Genomic DNA, 19,421 nt, shown 5'->3' with positions numbered 1-19,421 from the left:
TTGGCAGCCTCTTTAAATATGTTGAGTGGCAGACAATCACAATAAAAGAAATGCAGGGAATGAAACCTTTAATTTATCAAGCCAGGTTTCTCACTGGAATCTAACCTGTCCAGTCTTACCATCATCTAGGATCATAACAATGTAACTGAATCATTTGATTGCCCTTTCAACTATAAATACACCACATGCCTAGTAATTAATTATAGCTTATGGACGATCAAATAAATTAGTACTGAATGGGGAAATTGTCATTACCTGACGAATAGTTACAACCTTTTGAGTTCCGTGTTTCAACTTAACAATAACCAGCACCAGTAAAATGTTATAGGCTGTTAACAAGTTCCAGAAATGCTACTGGGCGACAAAGAGATTAACCCCGGCTCTCTGGGATATCTGCAATAATACATTGTGTAAGCAAAGTCAGAAAGTAGCAAGGAAGACAAAATTATATTTGACATTCTTTGTCCTAACCTTTCAACATCCACCGACTTCTAGGGATTTGGTGTTTGAAGAGCAATTAAAGTAGAATTTGCTGATCCATGAAGGATTTAGCTGTAGGAGGCCCTATCAGTCTCTTCACACTTCTGTCAGTCTCAGGGAAATTGTAAAGTAGATTTGCATGTCTGTGTTGTTTTCTGATGTCAAAACGTATTTGAAATTCAATCTTTTATAAGAAATGAAATAACTGGCATGTCAGACTCCACACTTCAATCACTTCTGTTGGAAATTGTAATATTTCATTCTTATAGTTAGTTTGGAAAACAAATACTGACTTTTTTGAAAAAGGTGTTATGTCCCTATCTCTGGAGTAGCCTTAATTCTTGAGTATGTTTATTTAGATATGAATGAAGAATATTTAGCACTTATCTACTCAAATAAATTACTTGATTAATCAGAATGCATCTTCACTCTAATTCAGACTTTCTGAGTAACCTGATTTTCTCTGGCCCGCAGGTGTGTCTTAGGCTGCCTCAGCCCTCAAGCTCTGGAGTTCCTTCTCCCTGTATTTCTACCTTTTTCCCTCATCCTTTACACCACTCCTTAAAACTTGCCTCTTCAGTAGAGACTCTGAATAATTGGCCGAATACTATTTTGTATGTCTCCATATCAAATTTTGTCTGACAGTTCTTCTGAAAGTTTCTTCAGGACATTTTAGGACAAATTAACAGGACTTTATGAATCATGCATCAAAATTTCACTAGCCCTCGATCCTGGAGTCAGTATCTTTTCTCCATGTGCAAAAATCAAGCTAAGGTCTCATAATGTTACAAGGTATATAAGTGCCATGAATTCCATCTATCACACTTCTAAATATTTACTAATCAACCTGTTGCACAGATGTTACTACACACCTCTGGAACGGATGGGATTTGAACCTAGGCCTCCTGGCTCAGATGTAGAGGCACAACCACTATACCAGAAGACCCGTGTTGTAAACTTTTAGACTTTATACTGTGAAGCAAGTTGAATGCAATGTGGCATATCACTGCTGATTAAGTCAACAGTCCCCAAGATATACTATAATAGTTAAAGTGGGATAAATTGACACAATATTTAACATAAAGAAAGCAACAAAGAAATCTTAACTAGGGAGACTTTCCAATTCTGCGCTAAGATTTCCGCATTTCCCACCTTGTGAGTCAAAGGGCGCAGGACTCAAACTACTGGCAAATGAAAACTGGCATTTTCTAAATATCTATTGTGAGAAAGGCCTTTCACTACCTCCTTCCATCACGGCTCACGGCTGATCCTGTGTTTTCTTTTTGGCTGTGTCCCCCAGGCTTCTAGCAGCAAGGACGAACCAATCTATAATTTTTATGGACTTACTTTGAAGGTGGAGAAATACAGTCTGGCAAGAGCATGTGAAACGATTTAGAAGCAGTTAGAAATAAGGCTTTATGGATGAGAATGGAAGCTCATCTGCGGACATGTTACTGCAGCCTGAGTAGTCAGATGTGCCACTAACCTGGATGTAATGGATGTGTCCTTTAAAACATTACTTGCAAATGGTCCTTGCTGCCTGTTTGCAAAGTTAATTGCTGTGAAAATTGATCACATGTGAAGTAAACGTTGGGACAGCACAATTTCTTAAAGGCGTTCTACAACATGTGTAAAAGCAATATTTAAAAGTGATCAATATGGCACACATGAAAGCTGACAGATGGGCCAAACCAATGTGGCAGGTGATACTTTTTCAGTGTGGAGTGAAAATGCATTAACAGTCTGTCATATTGCATCCCTCGGCATCCATTTCTCATTGGGAAAACAGGCAGTGTACTGCAGAATTTTGAGGCCACCATTTTCATAAGCAATGGATTGTGGAATACGTTGTGGCAATGAGTAGGAAGACTCTCATATCATTGGGTTAAGCAGTGATTACAAGCACTGTACATCCAATTCGCTTAAAGCTCTGGGATATGATGTGCCTGTATTTTCTTCCATTCACCACTCCATAAAGCAACATTTTTGATGGCACAGTGACTGGAAAAGCTTGCCTATCAATCACACACAATGGGAAATTGCAGGTGCATTGCCACTCAAAGTCATGGATGGAAAGTTGTAGATAGTAGGTCATGATTCCCTGATAGGTAGACACTAGAAGCCAGGGTCTCCAACTGTAGCATGCATTGATAAAAAGTGTCCATGTCATGTTGGCCATATACGTTTTTGGATCATAACTATTTTATTCATTGGTTCCAATCCTTCGCTTTAACATGTTAATTCAAGGAAGTTTCTCTTGCTGTACGGGCTTCTTGATTTAGATTCAGGTTGTAGTTCCTATAATATGACACCAAAACTATCTGTGACATCACAGCTCTCATTGAGTAGCTTTGTCTGTGAAGTACGAACTTAGTTTGTCTTTATTTGAAAATGTAGTTAAAAGTTAGGGCCCATAGTGTGGGAAATAGGCAGTTTAATTGTCCTCACTTGTCACTCCACCAACCCCAACATTAAGCCACTATTTCACCATCTCCAGCAGGATTCCAAGACCGCTCCCCATCCTCGTCAGCCTTCCATAGAGACAGTTGCGTCAGGAACATCTTAACCCATTCCTCCTCCACTTCCAACACCGCTCCCCAGTCTCACTGCATCTTCCCATTTAATCACAACAGGTAAATTATTGTTTACTTTCTCTCTCCTCACCATCCAAGGCGCCACACGTACTCTCCAGGTGAAGCACCTGCTCTTCACTCAATCAAGTTTACTGTATTCACTGCTCACATTGTAGTCTCCTCTTCACTGGGAAAATGAAACACAAACTAGGCAATTGTTTTGCAGAATACCCAATTCCTGTCCTGTCTGCAACACTGACCTTGAGCTTCCAGTTGTCTGCCACTTCAACACATCCTCCTGTTCGAACGGCAACGTTTCTGTTGCAGGCCCGCTGCGGTGCTCCAGTGCTCCAGTGAGCCTCAGCGCAAGCTTGAAGAATAATGTTTTGTTTCCCACATGGGGATCCTGCACCCTCTAAGACGTCAACATCAATTCAATAATTTTAGAGCCCAATTCCCTCCTTCCCTTTTTTTCCCCCACCCCAAACCCTGGTCCTGTCATGACATGGCTTACCTTCAGCACAGTCTGCCCATTGTCTACTACCCTCAGGTATCATGGTCACTTATTCAGCTTCTCTTCTGGACTGCCCTCTTCTGCCTATCCCTTTCATATCTCTCTCTCTGGCTTCTGACTCCACCTACCCACTCACCATTCCACCACCGACTCAAAACCTTGTCTTCAGCACTAATACCGCTTTTGGTAGCTGCTATCACTTCTGATGTTGTCACTAGATTCCAAGTCTTAACTCTGCTTTCTTACCACAGATGCTGCCAGACCCAGTGAGTTTCACCAGCAATTTCTGTTTTTGTTTCCGATCTCAGTTTTAACTTAATCATTCTGTGCGTTAGGCGAAAGCCTCAAAAGGAGCAGCCAAATCTGCCATGACCTCTCCTTTATACGTTTATTTTCTATAGTGCTGCTCTGTGCAGGCATAGGTTGGGCATCGGTATCCTTCTTGCTCCAATTTCAAAAGGCTATATATCAGTCAATAAGGGTAATTTATCTTGTTCAGTTACTTTTCAATTGCTTGAAAGGTTCACGTTTAGGTTTAGCCTGTTTTCCCCACACTTATTGCAGCTAACATTTGTGACTGGGCATTTTGCCTGGAGTTGGGCAGGCCAACTCCACTGTCATATATTCCACAGTTATTTCCTTACTCTATAAACAGTGTTTTCTTGGCTGTGTGCTTGAATGCATCTCAAATGTGGCTCGCAATGGGTTGCTTTCACTTAGGAGTGACAATTTCTAGATGTGGAACTCCCATCAAAGTTTTACATGGCTCTGTCACAATTGTTATTTCATTATCTGTCACTTTGAATGAGGCAAGAACATTCCCTGCTTTACCACGCATGGAATAAATCACTATGCTTACATATCTTCAACTGTCATCAAGTTTATTTTCAACTTAACTTCAACTTTATCTGCTTGCAATGATGTGACACAACAGCAATCCAAATGATACTTGCAGTTCAATCTGTCTTCAGACTTGAAATTTTGCTAGACAAGTTGTAGCAATATCTGTTACTGTCATATGCAGTTTAGCTCATTGCTTAACTCTTATCATAGAACAGGTTAGATCTCTGCATTTAATGAACATTAGTGCACCATTTATGACCTTGACTTTACATCTGGGGCCTAGCAATATTTTTATTGTACATGTCGCTTTCTTCATATATTGCCATTACTGACCCACACACAGGTTCCAGATGGCAAGCAACATTAAAAAGTCAACATGATGAATGAGTTCTTCTGTAAGTAAAGATGCTGGTTAAAAATAACAGACCACAAAATATATTGATTCATACAGATAGGTGCATTGCAAAACTCAGACATATGGGCTAGTTGCTCGGCTAAATGAACAACTATGGAGGCAATGAAAAGGCAGAATTAGATCACAGACGAATTCCTGTCATCAGAATATGCATATAGAAAAAAAAAATCAGATTTTTACACTTTCAGGAGCATGGTAACCCAGGATTGACAAGACAGCTGCTGTATTGGATGCACATTGTTCCCAGTTAGCTATTTATTCATCAGAATTGCTAAGTGCCTAGTGTTGCTACTCCACCTCTATAGCTTAAAATGAGAATTTCCAATTCTTCACTATCACTGACAGATGTAGGTTATTTCCAGTTATACAGATCATATCTATGAAATAAGTTTACAATTCAGCATTATTTTCTATATTTTTAATAGTGAAAATTATACTCTTTGTTTTCAAAGAAGGTGGTCATCTATCAAAGATCCATGCATACATTCGTGCCCTGCTTACTCTGTTACATCTAACATTCAGCTCTGTACTTGGACTGGCTTCTGAGAAATGGCAGCACAGCGTCATAGAGCCATACAGCATGGAAACAGACCCTTCGTTTCAACCCGTCCATGTCAATGTGTAATTCTTCGAAGTTTGCATCACATGTAGTCGTGGCGATTAACAAGGTATTAGGCACGCTTACCTTCAAAGCCCAGTCTTTGAAAGTAGGCAATAGAAAGTCATGTTGAGATTGTACAAGCCAATAGTGAGACCTCTTCTGGTATACAGCACCCAGTTCTGGTCGCCCAGTTATAGGAAGGATATTATCAAGCTGGAGAGTGTTCAGAAGAGATATACCAGGATGTTGCTGGGAATGGAACTTTTGAATTATAAAGAAAGACTGGATAGATTGGGACTTTTTTCACTGAGCATAGGAAATTGAGAGGTCACTTAATAGAAGTTTACATAATAACAAGAATTACAGGAGTTATTGGTAGTTATCTTTCCCCTAGAATAGGGAATTTCAAGACTAGAGAGCACATTTTTAAGATGAAAGGAGAAAGATTTAAAAAAGGCATTAGGGTCACATTTTTTTGAACACAGAGGGTGGAGGACATGTGGAATGAACTTCCTGAAGAAGTGGTGAATGTGGGTACAATTACAATGTTTAAAAGACATTTGGATAGGTATATGATTAGGAGAGGTTTGGAGGGATATGGGCCAGGAGCAGACAGCAGCTGACGAATACTTTAAAGTGAAGGAACTATTGACTGAAAATGAGCTGAACCTCTACTGCACCTTCTCTTCACATTCATCCAGTTTTGCATCCCTACTCTAAGCAAACCTATTCTCAATCAAGAATATAGTATGCCAGAAATGACAGCTGCAGTGCATCATGTTGTAATTTCTCACCAAAATTGTGAAAACAGTGCCCCAAGTTTAAGAACATTAATACAGATTCCTGCAGCTTTGGAAGGCTTTGTATAACAAGACCATGGGATATAAAATGGAAGTCGCATGGAACACAACGTAAAGGTTGGAAAATATGGGTATAATTTCAATGATTTTTTAAATTCATGGTATGTGGGCATTGCTGGCTGGGCCAGTATTTATTGCCTATCCTTAGTTTTCGTTGAGAAGCTCAGGGTGAGCTGTTTTCTTGAAGTGCTGAAGCCCATTTGGTGTCAGGACATGGGAGGGATTATAACCCACCTTCCGCTTCCAAACTGCTTGTTCTTCTTGTTTTCTCATTCACTGGCGATGCCTGACTGCATGTCCTACCCCTACATCAGTACTAACAGTTCCTCCATCCTCCTTTATTTCATTGCAAGAAAAATGTCTCACCACCAGCCAAAGGAGCAGAGATCAGAATCGAAATAGCAGTCGTATCTGTATAAGGAGAAAATGCTTGATTCAACCAAAGAAGAGCATAACTGCTCATGTGGGGACTAAAGACCCCAATGGGTAACCAATGCAGAGACCTTAATTCTGTTGTCCTATGCTGACTTTCCAGAAACACCAGTGTTAGCTCATTCTTAACTCACATAAGCTCTTATCTCTTCACACAACTAATTCCCTCTCTTCTCAAATAGCACCCAGCAAAGCTCTGCCAGGACTTGGCCACGGCCCGTGATTATCATCTATCCATTCCCCTCCATCTCCAAGGAGGAAACCATTAAACCCTCAGGGGATGCACCAGCAAAGCTTTCCCTGCACCCTCCACCAGCTCACTGACTTCCACCTCATTGGGTTGTTTTTCTAAATCGGACTCAGGGACACAACTTGGTGACTACATCATTGACATGTCCCTACAACTAGTCAATGAGGAACTGTCCCAGGATAGTTGTACACAAGAGAACTGCAGAGACGAGGTACATGATCAGTCCCAGGCAGAAAACATTTGTTCAGCATAGGAGCAGTTCAAAGTCTGGCTTTCTCTCAACATATTTCAGCAGTGCATGGCCCCTTAGCCCCCCCGGCCTATAATTTCAAAGCCTGCAAAAGTGCAAGTTCAGAAGAGTGCCCGTGCATCTGGACAGAACTCTCCAAATGGTCTTGGGTCCCCTCAGTTCAAATGCCCCCGAGAACAACCAAAGAGCAGACCCAGCTCACCCCAGCTGCAAAAAGGCACTGAGGTGACATGGGTGCATTGCTATTGAAAGTAATATTCCACCTTTGTGCACTTGCACTCATAAATGTCGACTCCAATGTCTTCATTGGTGTCAGAACTGGTGAAGTCAAACTTAATCAACATACGAGCTGTCTCTTCAGACATCCCAAGCATGAAAGAAATTGTGATATAGCGAAGCATTACTCATCTCTCATGAGCAATCAACTGGTTCACTGAAGATGGGATCTGATATCATGGATCCTTGAACAATGACATTTATAAGTTACAACCAAGACATTGCACTTTAATATGGAGAACACAGCAGCCCACAGAAATATGAAATGATCATGGTAGAGCCAGCCCCTCACAAATCATCCACACTTTCACCCACTTTCACCACTCACAATTCCACACATATCTGGAGGTGAATATGATCAGAGATAATGGGAACTGCAGATGCTGGTGGATCCGAGATAAAAAAAAAGTGTGGAGCTGGATGAACACAGCAGGCCAAGCAGCATCTTAGGAGCACAAAAGCTGACATTTCGTTCTTCTCAAGGGAGGACACTGCTATTCAAGGCTGGGAGGTGTACAATGGGGTGTTCATAGGTGCACTCCCATCAGAGTGGAGTGACCTGCTGACCAACGCTGCACGATGCACCACCTCTCTTAGACTTAACTTATTCTTGTCCAACAAGATGTTCAAGCACTTCAGATTAAGTTAACAGTCTACTGAAAAATAAAGGCTAGCAGATGTTGGCCAATGGTTGGCCATGCACTCTCTTTATGTTGAGATATGAGTGACTGACAAAAAGAACTCCCTCCTCCAGTCTGCCAACTCTTCCTATGTTCTAAGAGATCCCATCCTTCTATTTTGAATTGTCCCTTTCAATATATTCATTCCTTCGGTGATCCATTTGAATGAAAACAATCCTCAGACTTTTGTTTTCCTCAGAAACTCCATTAACTGCCCAAGTAAGCAATCTGAACATTAATGCCCAAACACCCAAGAATGACTGCCATACAATAATATGTCTACTCTCATGACTGTTCAATTGTTGTAAAATGTGACAAGCTGATTGCTGTTCTTTTGACGAAGACCAAGAAGCTAACTGCAGAATCTGACAAGCTGTAAGTTGGGACTGAAAGGCCTATCCATTGAAAAACGATGCAAGCCACAGTGTCTGGGTGCCTTCACATAATGATAAACTGTGCGAGCGTCAGGAGAAAAAGATCCATAAGTGGCATTCTGTGGAGATGCATGAGATGAATGTGTGTCTGTGTACACAAAGAAACCTGGCAGAAGCATGCAAGTCCTAAGTGTCCCTCAACGTAATGTCTAATGGGCTGAAGTGATGTTTGTGTTGTTCCAAAAGGAGCTATAGGGCATTGTGAGACTGGTAGATTGACAATGCTCATCAATATGGTCAAAGACCATAAGATATAGGAGCAGAAATCAGGCCATTTGTCCTATCAAGTCTGCTCCACCATTCAATCATGACTGATAAGCTACTCAAACTCATTCTCCCCATAGCACATGTTCCCGTTGACAAACAAGAATCTATCTCCATCTGAAATATTGGCCTCTAGAGCCTTCTTTGGCAGTGAATTCCATAGATTCACCACTCTCTAGCTGAAGAAGTTTCTCCAAATCTCCATTCTAAAATATCTTCCCTTTACTCTAAGGCTGTGCCCTTGGGTCCTAGTCTCTCCTACAATGAAAAGACATCTTCCCAACATCCACTCTATCCGGGCCATTCAGTATTCTGTAAGTTTCAATTAGAACCCACGCTCCGCCCTCACCTTTCTAAACTGCACTGCATATAGACCCAGAATCCTCAAACGTTCCTCACATGTTAAGCCTTCCATTCCTGGGATCATTCTTATGAACCTCCTTGGGCTCGCCCCAGGGCCAGTATAGCTTTCCTAAGATATTGGGCCCAAAATTGCACACAATACTCGAAATTTGATCTGACCAGGGCTTTATATAGGCTCAGAAGTACATCCCTACTTTTATATTCTAGTTCTCTCAAAATAAAAGCCAACATTTTATTTGCCTTCCTTCCTAATGGCTCAACTTGCAAATTGACCTTGGAAGCTCTAGTCCAGGATTCTCTTCAATCCCTCTGTATTTCAGATTTCTGAATTTTATCCCATTTACAAAATAGTTCATGCCTCTATTCTTCCTACCAAAATGCATGACACTTTCCCATGTTGTACTCCATTTGCCACCTGGAAGATCATCACTAATGGCTCCACTATCGCTTCAGCTGTTTGCTTCAGAACTCTGGGGTTCAGTGGGAGACAAAGGACAGTGCCCATGGAATATACAGTGTTTTTGTGGTGAAAAATGCGTTGGCCAGAGATCAAAGAAGGAAGCAGCAATCTGCTGCTGCCAGGTAACTTCTCTGAGTTTCACGTTGGAATTGGTGCCATCAACTTGGGAAGAAAAGGAAATTTTGGAGCTATATAGAAATCAGGTGAATTTAACTGATAATGAGAGGCAAATGCAATAAAATAAGGTCATCATTGCTCATTAGTAAGATTCAGAATTTGCTATCAAACCCCTAAATAGAAAATCAGAAATTCTTTTCTGGAGAATTAGATTTTGCATTTTTGCCGCATTTTCCCAGCTTTCCCACCCTTAACCACGTCCTTGAAAGGAACGGAAAATTCCTGGTTTACATTGGCCTCCACTGATCATGCTATTGTGCATTAATGCCACCCCCATCCCCAAAATAATATTGACCGAGTCACAGATAATTTCTTGAGTATTTTACGGCATGTATTGCAAATCAGAGAATCAACACATGACTCTCTTATCTGAAAAAGTGGGTTAGCGCTCAACCAGAGTCCATTAATTTGAGTTTAAACATTTATACTTAATTATTCATTGAAACGTTTGAGCAAACTTAGCAACAGAATTGTATTCCGGTACTTGTTAACATGCGCGAAGAAACTTAACTGTTAATAACTGCCATGAGTTTTGATTAATGTCCAACATGATATTGACAGCTATAAGCGTGCAAACCATCTAATCTCCTAATAAGCAGAAGTGCAAAATTAATAAGAGTCAGAGAACATCCAACAGCATTGGGGAGCCTCTGGCAACAAAGTAATGTATTTAGCAACATTGGAATAGATCTTCCTCAAATGCAAATAGCAGTTAGTATTGTGAGACTTTGTTCTTCTCAAAGCAATTAAGCTTTGACATTTGAGAATTTATAAAATGACTTTCCAGATATGCATTGATCAAATCTTATGCATCGATATTAATTATGTGAATGGCAATTATTGTAGTGTCTATGTATATTACACATTTTTCTTTAAATAAATAAGTATTTCCTGGAATGCCACTGGGTATGAAAGGCAGATTTTTAATTTTTTGACCTGCCAAGAGAAGGGAAGTCCTAGAGGAATGGAAATCTGTATGTCAGCAGAGCAAGATTTCTGGTGCTTTATTTTTAAACAGCTAGGGCATTGACATCTGGCCTCTTGGTCTAATCAATGTGTGAGTATGGTCGCAGCCCACATCTGAGTAGTAAAGTCTTTCTGTATTTAAAGGAACCAAAGCAAGGATCAGAATGAATTGAATATGGGATGATATTAACAAAGATAAGTGCAAGGACAGAATCCCAGCTTGCATTGAAATGAGATGTGTTTAGCTAATAATGAGATACAAATGAATTAATATAAATAATTGTCTCACTTTCAGGCATTCATTGAAGTAATGTTCTGGGCTGTAAGTATTTGGATGGGAGGAAGAGGCCATCCTCTGAAATCAAGCAGGCATGATGGAAGTGGCTTAGGAAATCAGCAGGAGTGGGCTACATTCACACAGTGATACAACAGCACAAGTTCATTGACCCCAGCAGGGCAGGAAAGGTCAGTGGCATTCCACATTCAAGTGCCAACAACACCATCTGACTCTCCAGCATTCCCTTTTACAGCACTCGCTCCTGTTTTGGAGCATCAATAGCAGCAAATTAGGTCAAGCTAGCATTTCCAGAGGTATTGCGGTATGATTGTACAGATTATAGGAATTTGTCTGTAGTATGAGTGCCATATTACCCTGGGCTGGTTTTTCATCTCTATGGATCAAGTGGCTAATTGCAAGAAGTATGAGATCTGGCAGACAATTGAGTATATCCTGGTCCTCCCCTGCAAACTTTCTCTGACAGTTTGTAAATAGTATGGAAATAATGGCTTTCTTTAGTCAGCATATCACTGAAGTATTGTAATGTGCTCTCCAGCTCGTATCTAGTAGGAAGTGTAACTTGGGCCACGAGAAGGATGATAGTTAAAAAGATAAGTGTAACACGTGACTTCACGCAGGATACTTCCACTCCACCCCTTCCTACTCCTGTTTCCCCACTTCACTTTCATTGAGTATCACATTCTCTGACTTCTGTCTCAATAACTGCTGTCACCCTTGCCAGGTGTAGGTGGGGCCTTTGTGGACAGCAAAGCCTAACAGATGTCAGCCTCTGGCACCTCAGCTGTTGGAGCATGGGCAAGCACATTTCTGCAGAATTTGTTGAAAAACTGGAGCGGCACCAGGTAAAAATACCAAGGAAAAAAAGGGGAAAAAATCTCTAGCTTCATTTGGACCTTGATGAGGCAGTGATTGTCAATTTTTAATGTCAAGTTTGTAAATCATAAACTTTCATTCAAGTCTCCACTATTCAGTCATCTCCATTGCTACCTTCATCTACTGTTTAGCTTTCAGATAAATAATATGGTAAAAGTAGAGGACAAAAAATAGGTGAGACTGAGATGGAAGGGTCATTGGCTGATGGTTTGCCCCGAGTTTTGTGATCAAGATAGGGGAGAGATGATTTACCCAATTTTTTCATGGCCTGAAGCCAGCTGAATTAAGCCAGTGTACATCTATGGTGAACATTTCTGTCTGTTTGAATATTGAGCTTCAGGAAACTTTGCAACATCAGGCTCCATTTCCTGCTTATCCTGTTGCATTTCCTTTTCCTCTTGTCTTCTACTAGCTCCTTCTAATAGATCTTGTGCCGACGTGCATGAATACATAGGATTGGTTACATTCCAACTAAATAGTAATGGTACAGGGAAAAGGAGGCTTATCAAATCCTAATCCATATGTTTCTATTCACACTGGCATTGTAACAGTGTTATTTGCCAAATGTTGCCCATATAACTATTGCTTCTCAGAGTTTCAAATGTTTTAATACAATTTGTAAATGCATTCCCCCATCCTTGCCTCTTTTGTCTTAAATTTCAAGAAGATGAGAATCTACAGTACTTATGATTTTATTAAGAATTTTATTCAGGAGTTGCAGGAATTGTTCCAAGAAGATTATGTAGAAGACTAAAAATTACCAGTCACAAATGGCCTTATAATAGTGGGAACTTGATACGAGGAGCATTTAGGAAATTATCTTGGAATGTTATTATCCATACAAAGAGCATTTGAAGAAAATAACTATCATTGTTGCTGAGGAACTAGAAATATCTCTGAAAGAACATTGTCTTTTAAACTCATTAAAAAGAGAAAGCGCAGTACTTGTGTCATTACAAGCACTAAATATTGTCTGTTCAAATACATTTAAATTGATTTGTGAACCATTTGCTGCCTTTATGGATGCAAATTAGTGTATCAATTGATATAGGTTCACACACTGAGCCTTATAATGAACTCTGAAGTTCGGATTATCATGAAATCTATCATTTCAGAATTGCTTTCAGCAATCGGCTTTACTTTACATCAAAGCAAATCCTGTCATAGTAAGATTCATGAAAATTCACAGCACCAGTGCCATTACTGATGGACCAGGACATGTTTAGCATGTATCTGATTAAGTAAGCACATAGAAATTGGATCATGTGGAAATTGTGTGTAATGGTAATGCCAATGGACAATTCAAATGCACAAACTATGTGCTGGGGCTATGGGTTCAAATCCCAGCACAACAGCTGGCAATTGAATGCAATTAATAAATCTGCGATACAATGCTTGACGCAATAATGGGAATTTATCAGTTATCATCAATTGTCATGAATCAGATGGATTTTTTTTTACAAATTTCTTTATAGGGAAGGAAATCTGCCAGCTTTACCCAATCTGGTCTACATGAACTTCTAGGCACACACGGCAATATGGATGATTCTGAAATAACACAGCAAGCCACATATTGGGGCAGCACAGTGGCTCAACGGTTAGCTCTGCAGCCTCACAGCACCAGGGATCCAGGTTCGATTCCAACCTCGGGCAACTGTCTGTGCAGAGTTTGCACATTCTCCCCATGTCTGCATGGGTTTCTTCCCACAGTCCAAAGATGTGGAGGCTAGGTGGATCGGCCATGCTAAATGCCCGTAGTGTTCAGGGGTGTGTGGGTTACAGGGGGATGGGTCTGGGTAGGATGCTTCAAGGGGTGGTGTGAACTTGTGGGGCCAAAAGGCCTATTTCCACACTGTAGGGAATCTAATTTCAAAGTCATCTAGACATGGGCAATGAATATTGGCCATGATCCGGTGCCGACAGATCACAAAGGACCAAAATAAATATTGGATTATGCTTTTCATGAGCATGTTGGGCCTAAAATTGTGTACAGTGCCCTTATTTTGCATTGGGGGTGTAACTTCTGCCAAATGTTTGGAGCTCCTTGTAGTCTTCCAGGCCACCAACCTGAAACCAGCTTCAATCCCATAACAAAGCAGGGGGTCTTATTGCGTATTTCAGAGCCCCTTCTAACATTTTTTGGTGTCTGATCGCAGCAGGCAGTTTTCTCAGGCACAGAGCAGTCAAGCCATCAAAACTTCAATTTGTCATTTGCTTGAATGCACTCCTGGCTTTGGCTTCATGCTTAAACTGTGAGCCTGTGCCAGCATCTGCTTGCGTCTCATCGTTCTCTTGATCATCAGTTTCAGTGCGACAGTTCAGGTTTTCTAAGCCAAGAAATTTGCCCAGTGCTTATTTCTCTTACAGTTTGAGTAAGTATGTGTATGAAAAGGCTGAGACGCATAGAGGAAAACGGAACACAGAACTGCTTTCAATAACCTCCTCAAGATACTCCGTTTAAATTTTATCTCATCCTGATTGATCTTTCATTCACAGCCCTGTATAGCATTAAATGTATGTTTGTATACAATGAACTTTACATAAATGTTACTTGTCAAAATATTGATGATAATATTGACATAGACAATACAGAAATCTGAATTGTTCAGTAGTTATGAATCTTGCCAGATTTTCATTTTCCCTGGTTTCTGTGCTTGCAGGGTTTTGTAATAAACTGGAGTGTTCTTTTTTGTTAACAGCTATTGCATAGTCCACAAATCAACTAAGAACTTGGAACATGGTGCTGTGCTAAAATGTTTTTTTTTGCAGATCGTTAAAGAAAAATCACTATCAGGAATCACATTTACACCTGCAACTTCATTAGCAGTTCATTTATTTCAACAGAAAACAGACATTGCGCTTTGAGATCCAGCATATTCATTATGGTCTGTCAAAAGCCAGTGGTGTTAACAAACCAAAATCAACTCAAAACTCATTTACAACCTGGTTCTTGTTGGTGGTTAATGCTACTATTGGGATAAGGGAATTGGATTTAATTCTACAAACTTTAACAATGCTGAATCCTTTCCCAGACACCAGGATCTGACCTGAAAAAGATCCAGTGTCAAAGGACTTAAAATCACTGGACTGTGATTATTCGCGCATGCAACAACAGCACAACTCCTGTGTTGGAAGCACCTCACAGTTTTCATTAAACCAGCTTGCGTAACTCTACATGACAAGGCTGATTGACTTCAAACACACCTAACTGAACACAACTGCCCAATTGTAAATGAAACAGAAAGGGTGATAAGTCAATTAATGATTAATTTATTGCTTTGTACACTTTAGGCTCAATGTCTGACCTCGTTTAGTCTCTGTACGCAAGGTCACACAAAACAGATTGCAAGATTAAAAAACAATTGATCATATATTAACATCATAGGTGCGTCAAAACATAACACTTTAGAATGCATCAAAACTCTGATATCTTCAGCTCACACTGTTCCTGCAAGACTATTGTTGATCTTCCATCAGTTACACTAGCTGATCAAGCAATCCAGTAATGCCAAACACTGAGCTCTATGGGAAAACACATTCTTTAAATATCCACATGTATCTTTCATAATTGAAATGTCCAATGGGCAGCACTGTGATTGAAACTGGAATTAAACGTTCTGCTGTTTGGGAACAAACTTGATATGACTTTCAAGTTTTAGTGACACACACGTTCCCTTCCCTGCAGTTCACACTAACTCATTTTAGACTAACTATGCAACTAGAGTTTATTGTTTCCTCACTTGAAAAAAGATTTGTTTGCTACAAGTACTTCCGTAAGACACAGTTCACCTCCAACTTACTGACTGATGCAAAGATGTCTCACAATGTTACATAGTTTGGCAAGGTAGAGCTCACATTTAACCAGAAAACCCAATTAAGTTAAATGATTGGATGCTCTATCTTGCTCCCACTTCTGACACATTCTGTGATCTCCAACTGATAATTCCCCAAGATTGCAATGACGTGCCAACACCAGCCTCAAACACGTCCTCTTCTGTCATTGAGGTTTCCCTTTTTCTACCTGCAAGTATTCCATCATTTATACTTGGCAGTTGTTGTGGTTTTACTTTGGTCTCTACTTTGATGTCAGGCTGATCATTCTACACTATTGCTGTTTGTTTACTTGTTTCCTCATTGAGCGTGTACCAATGCCAACAGCCATACTGTTCACTATTTTCATTCTCAGATATGCATCCGTCCTCCAAGAGCACCACTGCCCTGCAGCAAGTGACATGTTGCAAGCAAAAACCCAGCTGTCAGCCAGTGTAACACTGGTATGAGCCATTGCCATTTCCACATATGCCCTGCTTGCAGCTGACAAGTGCTATGAGATTGAAGCCTGGCCTTTTTCAGGTTCTGGGCCTCAAACTAATTGCAGTTAGTGGTTTTGATACCTACTCCACATTGCCACTATTCACCCTGAGTCAGATCCTGTTAAAACTCCTTAGCAACCCCTTTATCCTCATTCCGCCAACCACATACTGGAGACTAACTTTGAATTTTTGCTGAGAAATGTCACTGTATATTAGCATGCAATTGCCTCATCTAGGCTACTTGTGCATGTACTTATCATCTTAGCAATCCATGGAGCTGCTCTCTCATAAGACAGCGATGACTGCTGCTGGTTTAACATGAGGGTCGCCACACCTCAGACAAGGGGAGAGTTTGAGAAGGACAATCTTTCATCGCAACCTCATCTGATGCGGGAATTAAACCCACACTGTTGATATTATTCTGCATTGCAAACCCACCATCCATCACCTTTATCCAACAAAGCAGATGGCTCAGTCCTAGGCATCACCAACTAAACTTTAAATTTACCAAGAATAACTTTCTCTTTAATTTTCCTTACACTGTAGCCAAATTGCCAGTTTGGTATCTGCCCAATACATTGGTCTCCAATATGAAAAATATGAGCTCTTAAAAAATATTGGTTATTCCTTCTGGGATGAACTGGTATCTGTTAAAAGAAAACTGAGCCAATATCTGTGATCAATTTAACTTTTTCAGGAGTGGTCATGGAGTCTCTTAGGTCCAGCACAATACTTGCATGGAATGGTTTTAAGGCCTGTTGTACCTATAGAGTCATGTAGAGATTTAATGCACAGAAAATAACCTTCGGCCCATGATATCTATGCCAAAAACAATCACCTAACTATTTTAAGTGATAATGGGAACTGCAGATGCTGGAGAATCCAAGATAACAAAGTGTGGAGTTGGATGAACACAGCAGGCCAAGCAACATCTCTTCCTCTCTGATGAAGGGTCTAGGCCTGAAACGTCAGCTTTTGTGGTCCTGAGATGCTGCTTGGCCTGCTGTGTTCACCCAGCTCCACACTTTGTTACCTAACAATTTAAACTCATTTTCCAGCACTTGGACATAGCCTTGTCTGTATTGGCATCGTAAATACACTTTGTAAAAGATCTAGGGTCTCTGCCTCCACCATCCTTACAAGCACTGCATCACAGTTTTCCTCCACTCTCTGGGCGAAAAGGCTTTCCTCACATCTCTTTTAAGCCTTCTGTCCCTTACCTTGAAACATCTCAATCATTTTGCCACTCAATCTCCTCTGCTCTTAGGAAAACAGCCCCAGTCTGTCGCATCTCTTCATAACTGAAACTCTCCAAGCCAGGCAACAACCTGGTCAATCCCCCATGTGCCCTCCCCAGGGCTATCACAATGCTGCTGTAATGTGGATTCCAGGACTGCACACAATACTGTAGCTGTGGCCTAAATCACATTTTATACCGTTCCAATGAATCCTCCCTGCCTTTAAATTCTGTGTCGCGGCTAAAAACAGCAAGTATCCCACATGCCTTAAGCACCTTATCCACCTGCCCTGATACCTTAAAGGACTGGAGTGCATGGACGCCAAGGTCCTTCTGATCCCCTGTGCTTCCCAGGATCCTACTGTTCATCATTTCTTTTCCTTGCTTTTTTTTTATCCTGTCCAGTGCATCACTTCCCATTTATCTGGATTGAATTCCATTTACAACTGATCAGTCCATCTGGCATGTTCATCTATATCCTCCTGGCATGGTATTCTAAGGGTATCATCCTCACTATTTTCCACCCCACCAATTATTGTATCACTTGTGAGCTTACTGATCAACATTCCTATATTTAGGTCTAAATTATTTGTGTAAACCACAAACAGCATGGATCCTAACACTGACCCTTGTCCGACTTCCAGAGAGAAAAACACCCTTAACCATTATCTTCTGCTTCCTGCCAGCCAGCCAACTGTGGATCCAATTTTCTAAACCTCCATGATTCTTATGGGCTCTCACTATTGCCAATAATTTCCCATGTTGAATCTTATCAGAAGCTTTGCTGAAGCCCAAGTAGATTACATCAAAAGCATTGCCCTCAACTACACACCTGGTTACCTCTTTGAAACAATTCAATCAGGTTGGTCAGAGATGAGCACCCTTTAACAAAATCATGTTGACTGTTCTTGATTAATTCCTGCCTCACATGATACAACAGATAAAAGGCTAAAGGTAGATTAAGAATGTCTCAATGTGGGCAGGGATGGAGGTGTGGAAGGATAGCAACCAAGAAATAGTGAATGGGAGAAAAGACCTGCACTTCTTAAAAACATTTGGGATGGAGGAAACATGCCCCAGAACTTTTGCACTTCAAAGTTCAGCCCCAAATTTCTTTTCCCTCACCTTTAGTCAACCCTATCTCAGCTAATCTGCTCACTCTGTCTTTTTACTCATACTAGAATTCTGGACCCTGAAATGTTTCCAAATTGTTACAACGGGTCGCTATTAATTTTCTGTCTCGAGCCGTCTTTTCATCTGAAGTAAAAAGAAACAATGTGTTGTCAATTGATAAAGCTTCCTTGATTACCTCTCCTGCCCTCCAGATGTTTTTAAAACTAACACTAAGCCAGTGGAGATTGTTGTTATTTAAACTTGAGCAGCGTATGTACTGAACCACAATTATTAAGGTTCTGACAGTGCATCAATATTAGTACAGTATAAGCTCTGTTTACTGTTTAATTAATAGTGACTTTCCATATCATAGGAACAGAACTCCACTCTGCCTTCAAAAGCCGCATTGCTTTTTGTAACTGACAATTGTGCTTTTACCATGACTATAAAATTGGTTGTGCACCGGTTGCTGTTTAAAATGCTTTATTATAAAATAATTTCAACTCTAAACTACCAGGACTGCTGCTTCTTCTTGACAAACTTTCTTGATACAATTCTGTTAGCTGCGTGCAAAAAATTACAATTCTAATATCAGACCACAGACAAGAAAGATGCATGCTTACATGAGCGATTTTAGCCAATTCCTGAACTTTATTCTTTTCTGCAAAAGCACAGCAAATATAAAAGGCAAAAAATATGCATGTTGGCAATGACCCATCCATATCTAGGTGCAACAAAACAGGAGCATC

The sequence above is a fragment of the Stegostoma tigrinum genome, chromosome 27 (assembly GCF_030684315.1).
Source record: "Stegostoma tigrinum isolate sSteTig4 chromosome 27, sSteTig4.hap1, whole genome shotgun sequence".
NCBI lineage: Eukaryota > Metazoa > Chordata > Chondrichthyes > Orectolobiformes > Stegostomatidae > Stegostoma > Stegostoma tigrinum.
Note: the sequence above shows the minus strand (reverse complement) of the source record.